Source organism: Aythya ferina, assembly GCF_964211825.1.
Source record: "Aythya ferina genome assembly, chromosome: 22".
NCBI classification, from domain to species: domain Eukaryota; kingdom Metazoa; phylum Chordata; class Aves; order Anseriformes; family Anatidae; genus Aythya; species Aythya ferina.
The window spans coordinates 2,308,688-2,329,100 of NC_140320.1; the positions used below are offsets into that span (position 1 = coordinate 2,308,688).

Consider the following 20,413-nt stretch of genomic DNA (forward strand, 5'->3'; position numbering starts at 1 on the left):
TATTCTGAAATGGCCTTAGGATACCCTTCCTGCTGAATTCCCAGTAGCTGCAGCAGTTCCTTGGCACATCAGAAGCCCAGAACCCCTGTTCAGGAACTGGCTGCGAAAAGATGAATACACGCACAAGGACTATCAATAGTGTATCTGGTATTTAGAAACACCACTGATATAGAATGGTAAACAAAGAGAAAAACCTAGGCAAGCAATACTCCCAATACTTATATGCCCAGAAGACTAATCACAATCCTCCTTCTCCATTCATCTCAATGAGTAACGCTCACAATCCCTCCCGTCTCCGAGAGATCTCTCCTGCTCACCTCCTTCAAACCTTCTTTTGAAGCACTGCTTGTCCTGCTTCCCCCTTCCTGCCTGCCTCTCCCCTCTTCTGGCTTCCTTTCCCCTTTCATCTTCTGCTTCCTTGACCTTGATCTGGTTACAGAATTTAAAATAAAATAGCGGAAGGCAGTGCAATAAATTTAAAGGAATTTATTACATGAGAAGAGCGCCTGCCATGAACGTGGGACCTTGTTTTGTCGAGTCACTTCCATAACATGACTTTGTCCCTTGTTCCTCGGACACACCGCTGCTCAAACAAGCAGCTCCTACACAGGCTGAAGGATGTATGCATATGCATGCTGCTTTCAGTAAAATCAGAAGAGCTGGGCTGGGGAGGGGAAACAATACCAGTTATTTATAGTTAATAAGGTAGTAAAACTGTCAAATATTTTTAGAAGATAATTTAAACAGTATGGAAGTATTTTTTCACATGAAAAGATGGGGATGCTAAAGCTCAGACAGGTCCTAAAGCATTCAATTCTCTTTTTTAAGTTTTCAGTGGCACAGGGCACTTTTATAGCTGCAGTAAGTCCTTGTGATAAAAGAGAGTAAAGGACCAAGGCATTACAACCCCACCTCAAGTCTTTGGATTGTCAACATTTCAAAATGACTTTTTTTAAAGCTTATTTTCAATTATTAGATATAATTGATAGATATAATTATTAGCTTTATCCTGACAATAATCCAATTATTAAATACACCCTGACAGCAGTTGTTAGATGCTCAGGTATGTGGTACTACATTCGGGAGTGATTAAGAACCAAAAGCGAACTAAACGCACAATACATTGGGAGCATTTGGGGTCTGGAGATCAAGGCGTATCAAATGATAAATGAGTCGGAGCTGTAAATGTTGCCTTCAGCTTTAAGCCAAACACCATCAGCGGTTCTGTAAGCAGGTCCTGGGTTGGTGTCAAAGAAATGGGGGCCAGCTTTTCCCTCCCAGCTGCTGGCAGCACAACCCCTCTCTCTCAACCAGGGCACTCACGTCCACCTTGCCCTGTCCCACGCTACAGAGAAGTATTTCAGAGTTCAAGAGAAACAGAAGGAAATGTAAAGATACTTTCAGAAGTTGTTAAAATATTCTCAACGGGGCACTTCAGCATGCATCAGAGTTGTTTTTAACTTTGCCTCAGACACTCGCAGCTCAAGCGAATGGTTTTTCCAGCGTGCATTCCCACACTGGAAACGTGTGGGAATTCACAACCTTGCCAAGGCGCTGATCCCAGGACAAGGTGAGAAGTCAGACAAGAGCACTTCAGGACTCCCAGAGAATTTTCTACACTCCTGGGCAAAAGCAGTTTGAAGGCAAGTGCTACAGAACCAAAGACTTTGTACAATTAGTTTGAACATTAATTCAGGTCTGGGTGTTTTTTAATCCTACAAGCACTAATGTAGACCTGACCTTTAAGTAGTCAGAGCAACTTGGCTCATTCTTACTGTGTCAAGGCTAACAAAAAACAAGTTTTACCAAGTTATCAATTCACAAACGCTGTTTTGTGACAACGATTAAACATATGGCAAGCTTCTGTGCTTAGAAGCAGTAAATATGAAATTCTATACTATGCCCTGTAAATGGAAAAGAAATGGTAATGATCGAAAAATTTGGCTTATGTGACCTGCCAGTTCCACATACGCAAAAGTTGCTTCTTCATCTCCTGACTAGCACTATGACTCAAATCAGTGTTTTTAAAACATAGTACCTAGAATGGTCTTGGTTTTTCTTCGAACAAGTCAGTGAAGCACACTCAGAGAACTGTTTGCATTCATTTTGTGACTTGGCAACATCATTTTACAACTCATTTTTAGCACCACAGAACTACCGCCCCACCTTTAAACTGTGTCCTGACCCGAGGACACTGACAAAATATGACAACTTCTCTGAATATGAGAACCAACTGACTCCAGGTATAGAAATGCCACGTTAGCTCCAGCGCCAAAATGCACAGGAAATTCCCACCCTCCTGCTCCCCAGCTCCTTGTTCATTGAACTTTGAAGTCATGGTGTAAATGGGATCACTACAGCTACCTTTGGGGAAATTTACTCATAACCCAGACTGCTTCTTGGCCACTGGTTACAGCACCATCTCATACGCAGCGGCAGCAGCCCGGGGATCGTCTGTGGGGAGAAATGCATGAATTGGAAAGTCTCCAATGGCTGAACTAGGAGCACTGCCCAACTATACCCTTACCTAAAATATTAGGCTGCTAACATAACTTTCACAACACACCTCATCTCTATTTCTTCTGTGCTCAAGAGGCAGCAATTGGCTGCTCTGAGCCACAGAGGTACAAAACCAGGATCTGCCATCATCCCCCTCTGCTGCACAGGTACCAGCACCCTCTTCTCCCTCAAAGTGCCTCACTGGTTAGTATAATTAAATTTATAATTGAGTTAGAACAACTGCTCTGAGTGTGTACTTAACTTCAAGTTTGCTGTTTCTATTTCAGCCTTGAAACACTTGTCTATCTAAACACACATCTGTTTCCCCCAACAACACCAGCTGGCCTATTAAAAGGTACTATCTCCCACTACAAATCTTGCCTTGCTTCATTTGACAAAACTGCTGGCTGGAGCTCACAAACCGTTCCCGTTTCAAATGATTCAACAGCGCTTTCTAAACTTTGTTTGAAACAGCATTTTAGGTCAGCAAACCTAGTTTGAACTCATCCTGCCATCGCCAAGCCTAGCGGTATTTATGAGAAGAGAAGGCAAACACAAGGTTCCTTTGCTCAAAATTACGTCAATGCACAGCATTCACTTTGGTGTCCTGGAATCTGAGGAATGCAAACCTGTAACCTTTAGCTGCAGTGGGTGAGCAGGCCAGGGAAATGAACCATCCAGAGAAGCACGCAGTGGTTGCAACTCCAATTTCCTCTAGGATAGCATACTTCAAATTGTAACTGCACAAAGGAGCTAGTGTTAAACTAGTTACTTCATAAACACACCGGTTGCGTTAAAACATGAAATAAACGCTGAGCTGCAGTCTATGAATGGGGTCTGAGGGGATACTGCTAGCCTGCAAAAGCTGTGACAGCATCCAGGCCTGGGGCTGACCCGGCCCTTGGTCTCTGGGCCTGGAACCAGGCCTTTACCCCCCAAACCATTCCCACTTCACTACCCCAAGACACTGAAATTCCTCAGGTGCCTTCTTCCTCCCAGCTTCACAGAAGAGGATGATTTTGAGGTGTTTTCCTTTGTAAGGAGTCTGTGGGGAGCTTCTGTTCTTGGACAGGGCTCTCTGGCAGGTCTGGCCGGCATCCTGGAGGAGCGCTGGAAGCACAGCCCGGCCTCAGAGCAGAGAATTGCTGACAGCGAGGTACCAACCTATGGAAAGCTCCACCTGGGAGCTTTATTTGTAGAGTAATTCCACATCCGAAGCTGAAGCCTAGAAATGCTACAATCCATCTATTTACTGTTAGCAGTAACATTCCCTTTCACAGCAGAACACAGACGAAAGTATGTTTTTCTTTTTGAACACTCTCCGCAAGTGCTGAATTTGATAATGTCATTTCTTTCGTAAAAGAGTGGTTTTGGCTCACCACTTTTGACAACCTCATACACCAGAGGTTTTGAGGCCATTGACTCCATCTACAATTACTGTCGTTTATAAAAAGCATTTCTTAGCTTCTCTGTATTCACAGAGAAGTTTATACCTATATATTGCCACTTCATCTTTTTTCTTTGAAGGAATCCTTTCCAAAGATGCTATGGCTGCAAGTTGCTCCCCAAACAGTCACCTCTTCCTCTGAAAAAGGCCCAGCAGAGACTTCCCAAAGAAAGACCTTCCCAAATTTCAACTGCATACCAGCAGGCGCTGGTGCAGAGGGTGGCAGGAGGTATTTCAGAACTTGCATTCATAGAGGTGGACTAAAACACCAGCAGTCAACAGCTGCTTCAAACGTTTAAGTGCACACAAATAATTCTACGTTGATTCAAGCCTATGTAAACAGCCTACATAATTTTCAGATTAAAGTTGAACTCCATGCACCCAGGCCTGTTTAACACTTGTTGAAGCCACGCTATGGCAATGACCACCACCAACAACCCCACATCTTCAAGAAATCACTAAGGATCCAGCTAAGCTCCTCACAAATCCTGTAACTCCTGAGTTTTACAAAGCCTAAGTACCAAGGCTGCGACCCCATCACAATAACTTGCTGAAAAGATTTTCACATCTGGAAAGCCTGAGCTGTGCCACGATATGATAACTTTACTTGCTTGGCACCAACCAAGGTAAGTCTCTTCAGTACAGGATACTGAGATGCAGGTGCAAAAGCACTCATTATTCCTTTACTCTAAGTTCACTGACAGACTAGAAATAGTATTTACCTGCAAAGCACAAGGAGGAAAAGCACCTGATAGCTCCTCTACCCAAATAATTACTTGGAAACATCAAGTGCCCACAAAATATCTGGTTCATATTCCTAACACATCCCTTAAGTTTTCTCAAAATTATAAGAATGGAAAAGCCGTAACTGTAACATGCCACGAGAACAGAGAAGATGTTTGAGGGCATGGCAAAATCTCTGATGGCAGTTACAGCACTGACTCACATTATCACTGCTATTGAAAACATTAATCTTTAATGTGGATAGCAAAAAAACAACACAGCTGACAGAAAAGTAGATTTGCGTGACACAAAGCTGGTAGGTGCATTTTAATTCTCAGAGCTGCTGAAAGCATTGAGACCAGTGCTGGGGTGCTAGAAACAGCAGTTTATTCTACAAAACAGTTTTATTGTAAATTGAGATGGTAGGTCAGCTGCAACAGAACAGTTCTGAGAGAATAAAATTAGAAAGCATTTACATATACATTTTGAAGGAAAGTTGAGCACGTAATTTTTGAAGTAACAACAGACGCCTTTCCCCTCACTTGTGGCAGCAGAGTACAGGCTGTCTTAGGTTTGCATGACTGGAACTTCAGCTTCAAGTTCAACTTAAGTGCTGATACTCCTCCTGTGTAAGATGCCACGGCTCCCACTCATTTATCACCCTTGCAGTTTATCATTCAAAACCCAGGTACTGTTTTTGGCAACCGTGCTTTAATTGCTGTTGTTTCTAATCCATCCAATTTACTCTTGAGGTGCATTACCAAACAAGAGGGAAAATGAGCAAAACATCTACCTCTTCAGGATTTCAGCTTTAACTGTTTATACAGGCATCAAGGTGTAAGCTTTGATCAGAAACCAGTGCTGCTGCCAAATGCACTGAACTTGAGCTCTCCATGTCCTGGAACACGCAGTTTACTCTGCGGTGAGGAAATTGATACACAACTTGTATGAAGCTAACAAAAGAACTCAAATTTCTGTGCAAATTCCTACAAATAATTTTTAGAAAATTTTCAGCTCTCTCCTCAGTTTTTGTCACGGTGAGCCCAGGGCCTGCTCACCACACTCTTTTGTCACCCTTACTCAGTGCCTGGTAGTGGGTTCCAAAGCTTTGGCTGAGCAGGGCATGCTCCTGCCATATTCTGTCAATGTCCATGCTCTGTCAAAGCTCCAGGAGCCAGTCCCTTAACCACCACTGCTCCCAGAAGCATCCACTTAGCACGGCTGTCTTGACTCAGAGCTGATCTGTACAGAACTGAAGGGGCCTGCGAGAGAAGCCAAAGCATCTTCTTAGGGACCTGGGTAACACCGTATTACCAAACCTCCCCACAAGGCGGGATGGGAAAGGCACTGCTTTTGCAATCTACTTCTGCTCGTTCCTGTTACACGGTTTCAGCCTTGTTCACCAGAAGAGGTGCAGCTTGCTATTCTGTCTCTTCCTCAGTTTTGCAGAAGATTTTTTTTTTTTTTTTTTACACCATGGATATTTAACAACTAAACAGCACAATACCTTCTGTTAAAGCAATCCAAACCAAGAATAAACGGGATAATATTTACTTGGTTCCAAACATTTCAGTTATACTGGTTCTAAACAATGCTCCAAGTAAAAAGTGTACAGAAGTTAGAGTGAGAGGACCAAAGTCTTCCTCACGCTACAAGACTGCCTCTGGGTGTAAAAGCAGCATGTTTGCTGGATATGTGAAAAAAGCAACATTTACTGTAATGAAAAACAAGGGAACATGTCTATTGCTTAAATCCCAAGTAATTTAGAATATTCAAAACAACATAAAACACATCACAGAGATGCTGTTCTTGTAACACGAGGTCTTAACAAAGAAAAGGCTATAAACCATTAGTTAAACCATTATTTTTCAGGAGTTGCTGTTTCTACACATACTGTGAAGCACAGTATGTCTTTTTTTTTTTTTCTAGATCATTCATTTACAAAGTCAAGAAGTCGAATGCAAAAATTCAGCAGCCCTATTGCAACAATGTAGCAGGAGATATTAGATAAAGGCAGTCTGGATGCAGGCTGACAGAAAGAACTACTACGGCCTAATCAGGAGCCTACATTAGAGTCCAGCAGAAGGCAGAGGATGGAAATGCAAATACCCAAACGAAGGTGGATCGGTCGATAAAAGTGCCTTTATAAACCTTTGAAAATGTCCCAGTGATGAAATGGAACACGACATGGAACTTACCAATTTGGGCTGACACATCCTCCAGCACATCCTTTGCAGACTGTATCTGCTCAGAAGCCCCAAACATGTCCTGAAACTCAAAGGAGCTCTGTTCCAACCCCTGCATCTGGCAGAATTAAGAAGTCATCTGTCTGAACGTAACAGATTACAGATGCCAAGGCCACCCTCATTAAGCTTACCAGCAGCCACACACTTGCAACAGACTCTTGTGCAGCTCCGTCTTGTCATTTCCTCGTGAAAGTGACACTTCCAGATTTATTCATGTCCTTTATCATCCTGGATACATGGCCTACAGGAAGCAGCCTACAAGACTTCCTCCTGACCCACCTCAAGTTGGCAAGAGGATTTTGTCTTACTGTAAGCCTTTCTTTTCATTTCTACAGAGACACTCTGCTCATGTCTCAGGCAAAGAGAAAAATGAGCTTTGGTCTCCGCAGCTGACAAACTTATGTCTGCCATGAGGCAGCTTCACAGCAGATAGCAATTTCCCCATTTATCTGTGAATCGGTTAACTGTGGAAGGTGTCACAGAGTTGGACTTCAAGTCATATACAGTGAAATGCAACCTGCTAAATGGTTTCGGTCCCACTGGCTTTGGGCAATGAAAATGAATCTGCACAGCACTGCAAACGGCCATGGCCAAGAGCAGACCCTTCTGACTGATGGGAGAAGCTGCGAGCTGACAGAAGTTTGTAACCAAAACACCCTGGGAACCACTGACAGGCAATTGAGAGCTCTGTATGTGGGCACTCAGTGTGCTAGATTACTACAGCAAGATTAAAGCATAGCTACAACTCCTAGTCTAGATAAAACTTGAAGATTAAAGATCACGTTGTAGGTGTGTAAAACATGTTGCCACTCCTTTCATTAGAAGTCAATCTAAAAATGTTTCCATTAGACACCGCTCTGTGATTATAAACATGCAATCTGATAGTTTAGTTTTCAAGAAAAGGTGCTACTGTACTAGGAGAAGAGGCAAGACTGTTCAAAGATTGTCTTATTGTGTGGCACGCACCTGCCAGAAGGCTTGGCAACATTACCACGGTGTTAATTCAATCTCTCAAATATTTAGTGCCAAAGCTCCGGTTATTTAAAAACATAAAGATGTTTTCATCTCTCAAAGATCAGCAGTGATATATGATTAGGTGTTTGTATACAACTGCAGAACCTGGCTAAATGAAAACAATATGAAGAAAAGAACGGAAAATAAGAAACCAAACGGAAAATGAGACACCACCTGTGTTTACTGAAGCTGAAGTATGTCACACTAACTCGATAATGCATTTTTCAGAAGAAAAAAAACAGAAATGCCACAGAAGATGAGGACTACATTAAAATGTTTGAATAACGTGACATGCAGAATTATTAGCAAAAACAAGATGAATAGACAAACTACAAGTCAGCTAAGGAGCTGGTTAAAAAGACGTAATTTGTGTACTTGAAATGACAGGTTAAAGAATTTACCTGTGAAGTGCCATAAGGAGTTGTTTTAGCAATAATCTCCAAGTGTTTCCGTAGAGACACAGGCTCAAAAAAAAAATGCTGATGAAAAGGCTTAGATGTACCATCAGCACAAAGCGTAAAAACAAATGACTTAACTCGAGTCCTAGGAACAGAAGGAAATTCACTGGAAATCCAACAGTATGAAATTAAAAACCCACCATTATATACTAGGGACCTACTAATAGAGCTGAGCTACAATCTGGAAGCTAATTAGTTAAAAGTGACTTTGGAGAAAAGATCTCCATAGCATTTAATTAAATTGAGCAGCTAACTGAAAGGCCCACAGAATAACCAGACTATTTTAATACCTCATTTTTTTGTCAGGTGGTTGTCAAGATCTATTTTAGCCTCCCAAAAGGTTCTCAAGAGGATTTTTTGGTGCGTTCTTCTTCCCTGCATGTCTGCTGCTTACCTTGTCTCTAAAGTAAGCTATGCTTGGGTCTTCTCAGAGCACCTGACTTAACCAGACATTTCAGACAGCAACATGTACTAGCTGGAACCAACAGGGCATCCATTAAGTGCACTGATCAGCAAGACAGTGCTTAATCTCAGGATCTAATTAAAAGAAGAGATTACAATAATCAGGACAGTACTGGAGCGTGCGCCACACATGAATCGTTGGTCTGACGCCACTGAGTATTTTTTACGCAAGACCTAGAAGATGAGATGTGCCTTAAAACACTTACAGATACGTGGAGAAGATAGATGTTCTCTTAAAGGACTCCACACCTTTCGACATCACTGAAGCTTGCTGGCTGCAACAAATGGCACACCTGATGCACCAGCTGAGCTCTCGAAAATGCACCTGGTGAGAGCGGACAGCAGCAACTCACAGCATTTTGGTGCAGAACGGGTGAAGAGCCTCGGGAACGGAGCCAGGTACAACACGCTGGCTGCTCCATCCCTAACAACACGCAAGCAACTCCACACATTTTCATATCCTGTGTTGTTTTTTTTTTCTTTTTTTTTTTTTTTCCCCCAAGTCTTGTCTTCACGAGCCACGACAGTTTTTCAAGTTTTGGTGTGATCATTTGAAGTCAGCTCTTTCAGAGAACAGAATGTTACCATTCACTACTTCAAAGGACCCAGATTTAACTTGTTGCCTTTTTGAAGCTGCAGTGCAAAGTATAAACTTTATGTGCCTAATATAGCTTTCACATGGTTGAATAAGCAAACTCGATAAATGCCACTTTCCCCAGCCTCCAGCACTTTGAACTTTTCATTGTAGGAATCTCACATTAGTGCTCCATATAACACATAAAAGTACATTTTCAGGCTGTACTTAAAACTGAGGCTCATTTAGCAACGCGAGCAGTAACAGCTAAGAGGTCTTGCTATATATGCAATATTTATTTTCTTAATAAAAATTAATGTGCAAACTTCATTAGACGGAATGTATTGTGATACATCACACATTCATTGCCCTGCAACTGTTTTTTCACCAGTTCTCTGAAAAAGCCCACGACCAAACTCTTACATGGCGAGTTTAACAGCCGTTCGCCCTGAAAGTGCGTGCTGGAGATGCTCGTACCACCAGCACACAAGCAAACCTGTTTGTTTTGTTTTGTTTTCCTAGAATAAAAGCAACAAATGAATTTGCAGTATCGTCATGCAGGCAAGCCCCAGAACATAATGAGATTATACCGAGCGGACTGATGTTACATCCCTGAGGCACACATTCAAATTCAACCACTCTTTCCACAACAGCGTCATTTTAACGCGCTCTAAACACTTTCTTCAAAGTTCTCCCCTGTGCTAACTCCGATCTAGTTTGTCCCTGGCTTCCCAGTGTAGACAAGCCCCAGCACGACCTCTTCCCATGCTGCGTAACAAAGCACCAGGCTTCATTTTCCCCATCTCAGCGAGGAGCTCGAACCGAGACCCAGACCCGCCGGTACCCGCGGCCTCGCTGACCTGAGGTCGAGCACTTCTGAGTGTGTGGGGCAGGAAGCACTGGGTTAGGCAATTCTTCCGACCAAGCTGTGGGAATGCTACTAGTCTCAGAACAAATACTAGTCAAACATTAAATTCTACTAAATACTGTAAATTGCCCCCAAAAATCCATAAAGTGCTTTTATTTGCCACATGGCAGCAACCTTCTCATCTAAACGAACACCAGAAAGATAATTTTTCTTGTTGTACCATGGCTATCCACAGCATCGCAGTCTTTGCCCTCAGAAGCTCTGCAAGCATCTCAACAAACTTTGGAACAACATACATCACAAAGTCTGCTCACCCCAATCTCCCTCCCAAATTACTACCAAAAGCCCCAAGCCCTTTTTGGGGGTGCCATGGGAAAGAAGCGGGGAGAAAAATGGCATGGGCTTTGTATCCTCATGCCAAACTATTATATTCAAAGACTTTCTTGGTAGCTCTACTGCATTAGATCCATGGAAGAGTAAAAAGGTGAACCGAAAACCTCTGTGCTTCCTCACACATGTGTACACCTCCTTACAGAGCACCGCCAAGCCTTACTACACGACTCTGAGGAGAAAAGGGGGCACACGAGGCATTTTTCAGACAGAAGAGAGTCGATTTCAGACATCACTTTAATTGATGGCACAGCAAAAACCACCCTTGGAAAGTAAACCATCTCTTCTGTTCCTCCAGGACAAAACCTGGGTGTGTTATGCCCTGAGAGCCGCCAGCAGCAACACAATTTCGGGAGCTGAGGAATCCCTCCTCTCCCCACCCCGGTGCTGTCACCCCCAAGCACTGCCTCCTACCTGACTGTGTGCGAGGCTTTAATTTTTGTCACTTGCAAATGACAAAGCTGTCGCCTCATTTTGCAGAAACAAACGACTGTAACTGCACATCACAATCATTAGGTTTGTGACAGCCAAATTTGGCTAAGTGCTAGTTTTTACTGGTTCAGCACAAAGCTTACCTGTCAACTGATTTGTTGTTTGAAGTACTCAGTTTTATTACAAGAAATGACAGCTTTCCTTCCCCGACTTCAATTTCGGATTAGCAAGGAAGCATTACACCTTAATGAAATACACATTAACTGTAATAAATTAATTTTTCTGAGGCAGAATGCAAATCTCAACCCTCCCCGAAGCGTGCTAGCCCCGTTCCTGCCAGAAGTACGAGAAGCCTGCGCTGACAAGCAACGCCACGGAGAACCTGCGGAAAGAGCAAAGGGGAGAGAGATCAAGGCGCAGCCACACGTCAGGCACAATCTCGAGAAGCAAAAAGGCATCGCCGACCCAGACGGCGTGGCCCAGGGCCAGCTAGTCGGGGTGTCACAGACACGGCAACAAGCAGCCGCCTCTCAGACGGAAGCGGCTATAAAGAATCCCCAACAAGTTGGAGCAAGGCAGGAATGCGGTTGTGTCATCGCCCTCTTAGCACTGTGTGTACCCTTTATTTTCCTAATGACTCAATTATGCAGGTAAAATTAAATGCCTAAAAGGAGTTCTTCCTGGCCCTGAAAACTCAAAATCCTGGTGTTTACCCAAAAAGCTGCTGTCAGGTGAGCAGCAGCAATGCAGGCTCTCTCGCTTTCTTGCCTTGTATGGCCAAACCTGGGCTGGGAGCACCAACCGCGTGGCTTGGGCTGGGAATAAAGAGTTTTGTGCATTTTGTTTTCATCCATTAGCTGTTTTTTTTTTAAGCCTCCAGCATCTTTATTAACATCTCACAGAAACCTCTTGGAGTACATCATTCTTACCGTGGGTATATAGCCACTAAAGAGAACAACAACAACAAAACAAATGACAAAAGCTGAAAGAAAACTTCAGAAGCTGCTGGACCTGCAGCACTCCAACACCATGTGAATATCCATCCCTAACGTGGGACCAACTCACACCATAGCCACCAGGCATCTCCAGGACTTCTGGATCTCCATAGGACACATCGTAATGCTTTCAAAACCCAGCAAAAGACTCATCTGTGACAAGTACCCACCATAAATTCACTTTTTTTCATAAGGTACTCTTAGTAATATCCAAATGCACTGTGCCACCTGTAATTAAACTTATAAACCAACATCTTCTCGAGTATCCCTAACTGTACCTCCAGCAACACAGCACAATGACGACGTTCAGTTGTACTTCTGAACATAAAACACTGCACAGCCAACGTTTATAACATTAGCGCTGATGAGCTACAAAATGCCCTTTATGAGAAAGCCTCTCAGTGCTCTGGAAAAAATGCCTTTATTCAACCTTCTTGGGTAGAGCAGGCAAACAAATGTTGTGGTTGAATCACCTCAAAACAACGTGGCAGACCTCAAAGGGAAAAAAAAAAAAAAAGGTGATGTAGAACAGCCTCTGCAGACAGAGGTACTAAATAGCCTGGGACAATTCAGCTGGGGGGGAACAAAGAGAAAACTGAGAACACAGATCTATACAATTGCAAATGAGAAGGTGACTGGCAAAAAGATTCTTTATTCTTTCTGCTGCTACAGAAACTAGGCAGCACTCAATGAAATTACCATGCACCGGGTTTAAAAAAACACAACAGGAAATACATTTTCGCACAATTTGTGGAATTCACTGCACAGCACACTGCAGAAGCTGAAGGTACGAACTGCTCGAAAGGTTTAGGCAAATCCACGGATGACGGGACCAAGAGGCACAACTGAACAGGTTGTCTGCACGCACCTCCAGCTCAGGCCATCTCTAAATCCCCTGCCGCTGGTAGACGCGCTGAGGGACGATTACCATGCCACCTCCGTCTGCTCTGCTACTTTCCCCCTAATGATTTACTTCTGGCCACTGTCACCGACCGCACGCTGAGCTGCGCACATTCTGCAGCCCTTATTATCCCAGCCCTCTCGCACTCTGATAAACCTGTTTGTCTGAAATCATTATTTCCCCGGCTCTAAATTGGAATATATTAAAAACACGCTGTCTACAAATAAAGCGTGGTTTAAGTCGCTTCCTTAAATTGATTAAACGGAAATAAAGAACTAAATTAAATTCCCGGCCTTCCCAACTCCTCCCTCCCCATCACACACGTGAATGCCATTTTCCCAGGTCTGCAGCTCGCTCCCTACCACCACCATTTCATTTGTGCACCTTCTGCAAGCAGCACCAGACATTTGTTTTCATCCCGTGAAACCATTAGAAGAATCAATGTGACCTCCAAAGGAAGTTAAGAGTAATGGACTCCCGTGTTTACTTAGCAGTAAGTACACAACTATTTAATTAGATCTATTTGCTAAAAACTGCATCTTTCAAGGCAACAGCAGCAACCGCAAAGCGAGGAGCTTCAACTTCTTGCATAAACCAGTTTTCAGGGCTTTTTTGCTGCTTAATACTGCTGAAACAGTAATGGCCTGCTATCAAAGCGCTGCTACAGGTGAAGGCACATTTCCCACCCGGCTCTGTTCCTTTGTCAGAGCACCAGGTAATCGAGCTGCTGCCCCTTTTCAGCCGCACAATTCCGAGACTGATGTCATATTGCCAGCGACAGACTCAACGCGCCCTGCGACCGTAGCATTTAATTTCAGAGTCAGCACTTGACACGTTGAAGTATTTGGAATTCCTGAAGTCTGGCTGTCTGCACAGTTGCATAATTTGAGCAGGGATAACCTACTTCTAACCAGGCAGGAGAGATGTGTGTCAACAGACAATCCCTGCTACGTCAAGGGACATCTCCTTCCTCGTCACGTACCTGCACAAGCGTCGCTTGACGATTTGTCAGTTTGGTTTTCTTCTTGTTTAAGCAGTGAATTACGACGCCAAAAAAAAAAAAGCGAAGTTACACGTATCACCGCATCTTGTTACAGAAATAAACATCCCCAAAGATCATTGAAAAATAAAGTTTATCAGATGCAACAGACAGCAGCAGCGAAGCACCAGATGAGAAGGAACCAACACGAGGGCAAAGGACCCGAGGTCTCCTTATCAGTGACAGGTGAGCGGTGTTTGTGCAACCTCACCTTATAGCAGACATCACACGGCCATTAAGGACACAAAAAGAAAAAGCCTCCTTCAAATGGGTCACGGGGTTCAACCAAAAATAATGCCGGGCCACTTGTTCAACTTCACACGCAGGGGAAGCTGGACTTGCTTTTGATCCTCTTGGCAAACAGCTGACCAGCCCCTCGGAGCAGCATGCATTTGCAACAGACACCACAGAACGAAACCACCCCTTTAAAAAGTTGCCAGAGTTTATGATTAACCTCCTGTTGCAACAAACATGGCAAGGATTCAGTTTCACTTGCCGACTACTTCTGTTACGTATTACAGAAGAATTACACAGAGACCCTCGCCCCCCAAAGCTCCCAGTCACAAACAGAAGAGTTCTCTCACCCTGTAAACAAAACCAGTGGGAAAGCTCCTGGGTGGGAAAGCAGGAGCGAGCCTCCCCTCCTCGCGAGCTAGCATCCGTGCAGCATCCACCTGGGGAGGCTGAAGGAGGGCTGGAAATTCCCTTCCCCTGGAAAGGGACTGCTCGGAGTGTTCGCACCAATTAAAGCCTCAGATTAAAACCAGCTGTTTAAATAGAAGGAGTCCCTCGGGAGACGCACTTACAGCATTATAACCAGTTTCTGGTATAAACAGCTTTACATCAATGGGAGTATTTACGTTGGTAGAGCTGCATCTCGGCTCGCAGGCTAACACTTGTTCAGCTCTATCTTCATAAACAGGAGCACTTAAACCCAGGCAAGGTCTCCAGGCGCATCAGGGCTCGGATCCGCGTTACGCACGGACATCGAGCTGCACGAAGAGAGCTCAGGGGCAGAAGAAAGGCACAGCACGTCTGGGATGCCCTGCAAGACTCTGGGACACCAGCCTGTGAGCCTCCAAAGCAACGCCATCCCTACCTGGTGCCGCCTCGCAGGGTTTGCAGAGCAGTACCACGAGCGTGACCTGCAGCTCAAAACCAGAAAGCACCTCAGGGGGGAAACTCCTCCACCTAAATAAAAGCTAAGAGTACCAGGCACCCAAAGGGCAAACAAAATTAAAATACAAGGAGAAAGGGAAAGTGCCATGCCAGGCGGGAGAAGCACAGAGAAAAAGCAGGGGCAAGCACCTAAGTGGGAAAGCTGAGAAGTTTCCCACGTGGGTAGGGCAAACCTAGGATGTGGTGTGAGGAGAATAATGAAAGCAGGAGACTTCTAGAAACATGCGAGAAAGATTCTGAGCTGGATGAGAACGGGAGGCTGACAAGATCAGGCAACTTCCAAACTACAGGTACCACTTGAAAAGAGAAATCCGATGAATTTCAGACCAGAGGTTTCCAGCTTGGGATCTGCAGACCCCCGGGAAGCACACAGACTGCTTCCAAGCAGCCTCTGGGAGAGTAAATGGAAAAGAAAACCCAGGGCAGCCATGAAGTGCAGGGTAAGAACAGGTGACCCCTCTGGCACGTGTAGCGAGGAAGTGCCACACTGCGGGGGCAGGCGCCAAAACAGCTGCCGCCGGGTGTCTGCGGGGACACAGGAGACATGGAAGGACACACGGGGAAACCTGCTGCCTGGGAGCATGTGGGACAAACACCCGCATCCCGAAGGCTACCTGCGAAACTCTGCCTGTTCCTCTCCTGGTGTGTGCAAACTGGCACGACACGGGATGTGCCAGCAGCCTTTGGTAGCCAGGCGATGCGACACCCGTTGCACAAGGCCCTGGAGACAGACCCTCCCTCGCCAGCAGGTACAACGCGCTCGGCAGAGCTGGCAGAGCCGTCTCTTCGCTTTGCTGGGAGATCCGTGCCTGCCTATTTGGCCAGAAAGCCTCAGCAGCTTTCTGCAGGCAGCGAGAAGCCTCCTGGGGTGCCTGCGCTTGAGCGGGCTGCGGCGGTCAAGCACGGAGGCATTCCCCAGCACAACCTGCGTACGGAAAGAGCATCGAGGCACTCGGGCGGGCAGCGGTGCCCCGCTTGGGGTGGGCACCTATAGGCGAGGAGGCGACAGCTCTTGGCGAGCCGGGAGCGTGGCACAGACCCCCCCAGCTCCCGCGTGTGCCGGTGTTGGTGCCGGTGTTTGTGTCTGCGCAGGGCAGGCCGGAGCCAAAATAACCGGGGAGAGGCGGACGGGGAGCGGGGAGGCAGGGGAGACCCCAACGGGTGGGCAGAGGGGCGGGGGGTGCTGCAAGGGGTTGGGGGGGGCAATGCTGGGACACGGGGCTCTGCCTTGCAGCCTGGGGGGCTCCCCTTCCTACATAAACACACGCGGGGGGGGGGGGGGGAAATAAATAAATAAATACATAAATAAATAAATGAAATAAATAAATAAATGGAAGCAGCGGCAGGAGGCACAACTTCCCCAGCTGCTGCTTGCCCCGGGGGGGGTCCCAACAGGCCCGGAGGAGGGGACGGGGGGGGACGGGGGGTTAACAGGGCTGGGAGAGGGGGATGGGGGGGCTCTGACAGAGCTGTGGGGGGCACGGAGGGGCTGAGGGGGGGACAAGGGGACCCCACAGGCCCGGGGGGGGGGGGGGCACAGGGGGCTCCTAAAGACCCGGGGGAGGCACAGGGTGCTCTGAGGGTGCTGTGGGGGCACAGAGGGCTGTGTCAGGCCGGGGGGGGGCACAGCGGGGTCCATGCCAGGCGCTGCCCCCCCCCCTTGTTTTTATTCCCCCCCCCCCCCCCCCTTCCCCACGCGGCGCTGCGGGGGGGCGCTGCCGGGGGCGGACCCGCGGTGCAGCAGCCAAAGCCCTCCCCCGGCACCCGTTGGTTCCCCCCCCCTCACCTCCCGTTCCTCCCCCCCCCCCCCTCATCACCCCCGTTCCCCCCCCCTGTTACCTGCGGGGCCCGGGAGGAGGCCGAGCCCCCTACCGCGGCTGGGCCATGGCGGGGCGGCGGCGGCGGCAGGAGGAGGAGGAGGAGGATGAGGAGGAGGAGGAGGAGGAGGGGGGGGGGCGGGAGGAAGGCGCCGCCGCCGCCGCCTCCCCCTCAGGCGGGGAGGGGAGGGGAGGGGGGGGGGGAGCGAGGAGGGGGGGGGGCGGCGGCGCGCGCGGGGCTGGGCGCGAGGAGGGAGGGAGGGGGAGGAGGGGGCGCGGGGCGCGGGGCGCCGTGTTTGTGTCCCACAGTGCTCCGCGCGGGGCGGGGCCGGGGGCGGGGCTGGGGGCGGGGCTAAGGGGGAGGGGGCGGGGTTAAGGGAGGGGGAGAGGGCGCAGGCGCGGGGAGGACGGCGGGGAGAGCGCGGGGCTGGGGGCACCCAATGCACCCCCCGTGCATGCACCCCGCACGCCCCACTGCATGCACAGAGCGGGACCGTGCACACGGGACACCCACGTTCATGCATGCATGGACTAGGACGGTGCACACAGGACGCCCCCGGTGCATGCACCCCCTGGGACCATGCACCCCAGGCACCCCACTGCATGCACAGAGCGGGATTGTGCACGTGGACACCCCACGGGGTGCACCCCCCAGACCATGCACACCGGGCACACCGGTGCATGCAAGGAGCAGGACTGCACATGGGATGCCCAGGTGCATGCATGCACAGACAGGACTGTGTACATGGAACACCCCGGTGCAAGCGCCCCCCAGAACCATGCACCCCAACCACCCCAGTGTGTGCATGCACAGGCTGGGACTGTGCACACAGGACCCCCTGGTGTGTGCGCCCCCATGGATCGTGCACACAGGGCACCCCAATGCATGCATGGACCAGGACCGTGCACACCAAACACTGCAGCATGCATGCATAGAAAGGGACTGTGCACACAGGACACCCGAGTGTGTGCACCCCCAGACCATGCACACCACCATGCATGCACCCCCAGGACCAGGCCCCTTTCCCAGCGGGTGCCCCCCAGGCAGCTGCCCCAGCACACAAAGCGCAGCCACACGTGGGAGCAGAATCCTCCAGTTTACATCTACCCCAATGGAGCTGGGAGTTAATGAGTCTCAAGTTAATCCAGCCCTGTAATTTGGTCCAAATCTGCACTAACTTGGGGTAAGCGCAGTTTAATTTGAGGTGATTAGTGCGGCCATTTTCTCTGTGGTCACGTTATTTATTTATTTATTTATTTATTGCAATAAGTGCTCAGTAAATTGAGGCAGGAAACAGATTGAAAGGCCACCGTCCAAGAACGTTAATCAGTGGTAAAATATTTTAAAGTGGTCCCTGGAAAACACCACACTGCTCCTCAAACAACAACAAAAACAACCAAAAAAACCCCACCACCAACAACAGAAAATAAGGCCAAACTCCTTGTGCTGGTGTAAAAACCCTGGGACTGTTTTTTTGCTGGTTACTTGCAAAACCAGGGGGAGAGCGGAACCCCTGCAGGCTCTGGGATCCTGCTCTCTGCTGCTTCATTCTCCTTTGGCTTCCTCTGGTTTTGCGTTTGCTGGGAGCTGCAGGGTAAACCCGGTGCACTGCTCTTTTGCAAGTTACTTTGGTGAAAAGCAGGAGCACAACGGCACCGATTTGGGCAAATTGCACGTGTGTGCACACAGGTTGCTGCCACCTTTTTCAGCTGTTAAACAAGACATGATTTGCAAGGCAAGGAAGAATCTGGTCCTGTCCATCTGCGGTTTAATAAAGATTAATGAAAATCAGGGCTACCATCCCTGCCCCTCCAAATGCTACCCCAAAAAGTGCAGAGCTGAGGGCATTTTGTGGTGACACTGCTGCAGACCAAGTGGGTTCAGTGGACATGCAGCTGATGCTGTTTCCTGAAGGCGCTCGATGCAATTTGCATTTTCTTGCTGGCTGCAGACACTTGTGCAGTGTATTGTGGCATTGCTTTGAAACACTGATTTGGGATAATTTTGTGTACAAAGCTTCAGGTTCAGGCCGTGGAGGTGACGGTGGGTCACTGCCCTTGCTTCTGTCCTGCCCAAGCCTGGCCTCGAGCAAGCTGTGGGCTTGGTGGGTGAGGGGCCAGCTCTGAACACCCAAATTCTTATTGGGAAGATTCAGCAAGGTGCTCATGGTGCTGCAGCGAAATCACCAAACCCTACAAGTATCACATTTAAACCAACAGCTGCTGAACCTGCTGCGTGGATCCAAGACATAAAACTACGCAGTGAAACAACACGTTGCCTTTATTTCTTTTAGTAACTAATTCTTTACATTGCTGAGCACCCGGTGAGCAAAATGTGTCACCCCAAGAGCTGGGTGAGCGCATGACAGCACATCAACATCACCACAAGGAGATTTCCCCCACAAAACACTGCAAGAAGGGTGAGCAAGGGAGACTTCTGGGTGCATGCACCCAAAAGCGGATGCATTAACTCACCCAGCCATGACTGCAGCACCAGTGCTGCCAAACTGATCAGCCCAGGTAATAAAATAAAATAAAACACAAACAAAAAGAGCACCTTAATTTAATTTCTTCCCCTTTCTCCTTTTCCCACACAACCTCCCAGCTCCTGGCTGTGTTCTCCACCTGCCTCGTTAGGTTTCCAATTAGCAGCAGGGCATTGGGTGAGGGAATCAGGTGGGTCTGGCCGGCAGCAGGCTCTGCAGAGTATTGGAGGCTCCTTGCGTGGGACACTTGTGGGTTTGGGCATCAGCTGCCAACAAATCCTGGGCTACATCTGTGCTGGACCAAGCACAACTGGGATGCACGAGCAAGAGAAGGTGGGGCTCAGGGTACCGAACGGCACCCACAGCATTATCCAAAATACTTGCAACCCCAAATCCTTTGTAGAAATCTGCATGAAGGCTCTAGGGAAATCCACTCCAGGGATCACACTTAATAAATGAAATGTTCCAAGATGTGTAAAAGATCAGAGTCACAGCTTTCCCGTAAGAGGTGACTTGTTCTTAAGCACATTTTACAACATTGTGAGCTCGAGTCATTGACACAGATGGAAAAATGTTGACATGAAACCTGAGTAATTCGGTGGTAAATCTGCTCTGTATCTACCAAGAGGGAGCCCACACTTGTTTATTTCTTGGGATTGTAGCTTGGCTGGGTTGGCTGCAGTTCCGCAGGTACAAACACCAGCGGGGAAATTAAGAGAAACCTTTGACAGCATCGCGGTGACTCCTGGCCTCCACCTGCAGCTTCTACACAAGATGCAAACTCTTGAAGCCTTGCCTCGTTTAACACACGAGAGCTGAGCATTTTGGAAAATGTTAGAGGCTCAAAGCCTGCAGCAAGAGCAGTGTCGGCAGTGCCAGCAGC

At 47.6% G+C, this 20,413-nt stretch overlaps 1 protein-coding gene across 4 annotated transcripts in view; it reads right to left on the bottom strand.

The window, feature by feature from the left end:
* Positions 1–17,193, bottom strand: part of ZBTB44 (zinc finger and BTB domain containing 44) — a 41,464-nt gene extending 24,271 nt beyond the window's left edge. For all 4 annotated transcript variants that reach the window (XM_084495538.1, XM_084495537.1, XM_084495539.1 and 1 more), the window contains exon 1: positions 17,067–17,193. The gene's annotated coding sequence lies outside the window, so the exon portion shown is untranslated. The remainder of the gene's footprint in view (positions 1–17,066) is intronic.
* Between the last annotated feature and the right edge of the window lie 3,220 nt (positions 17,194–20,413).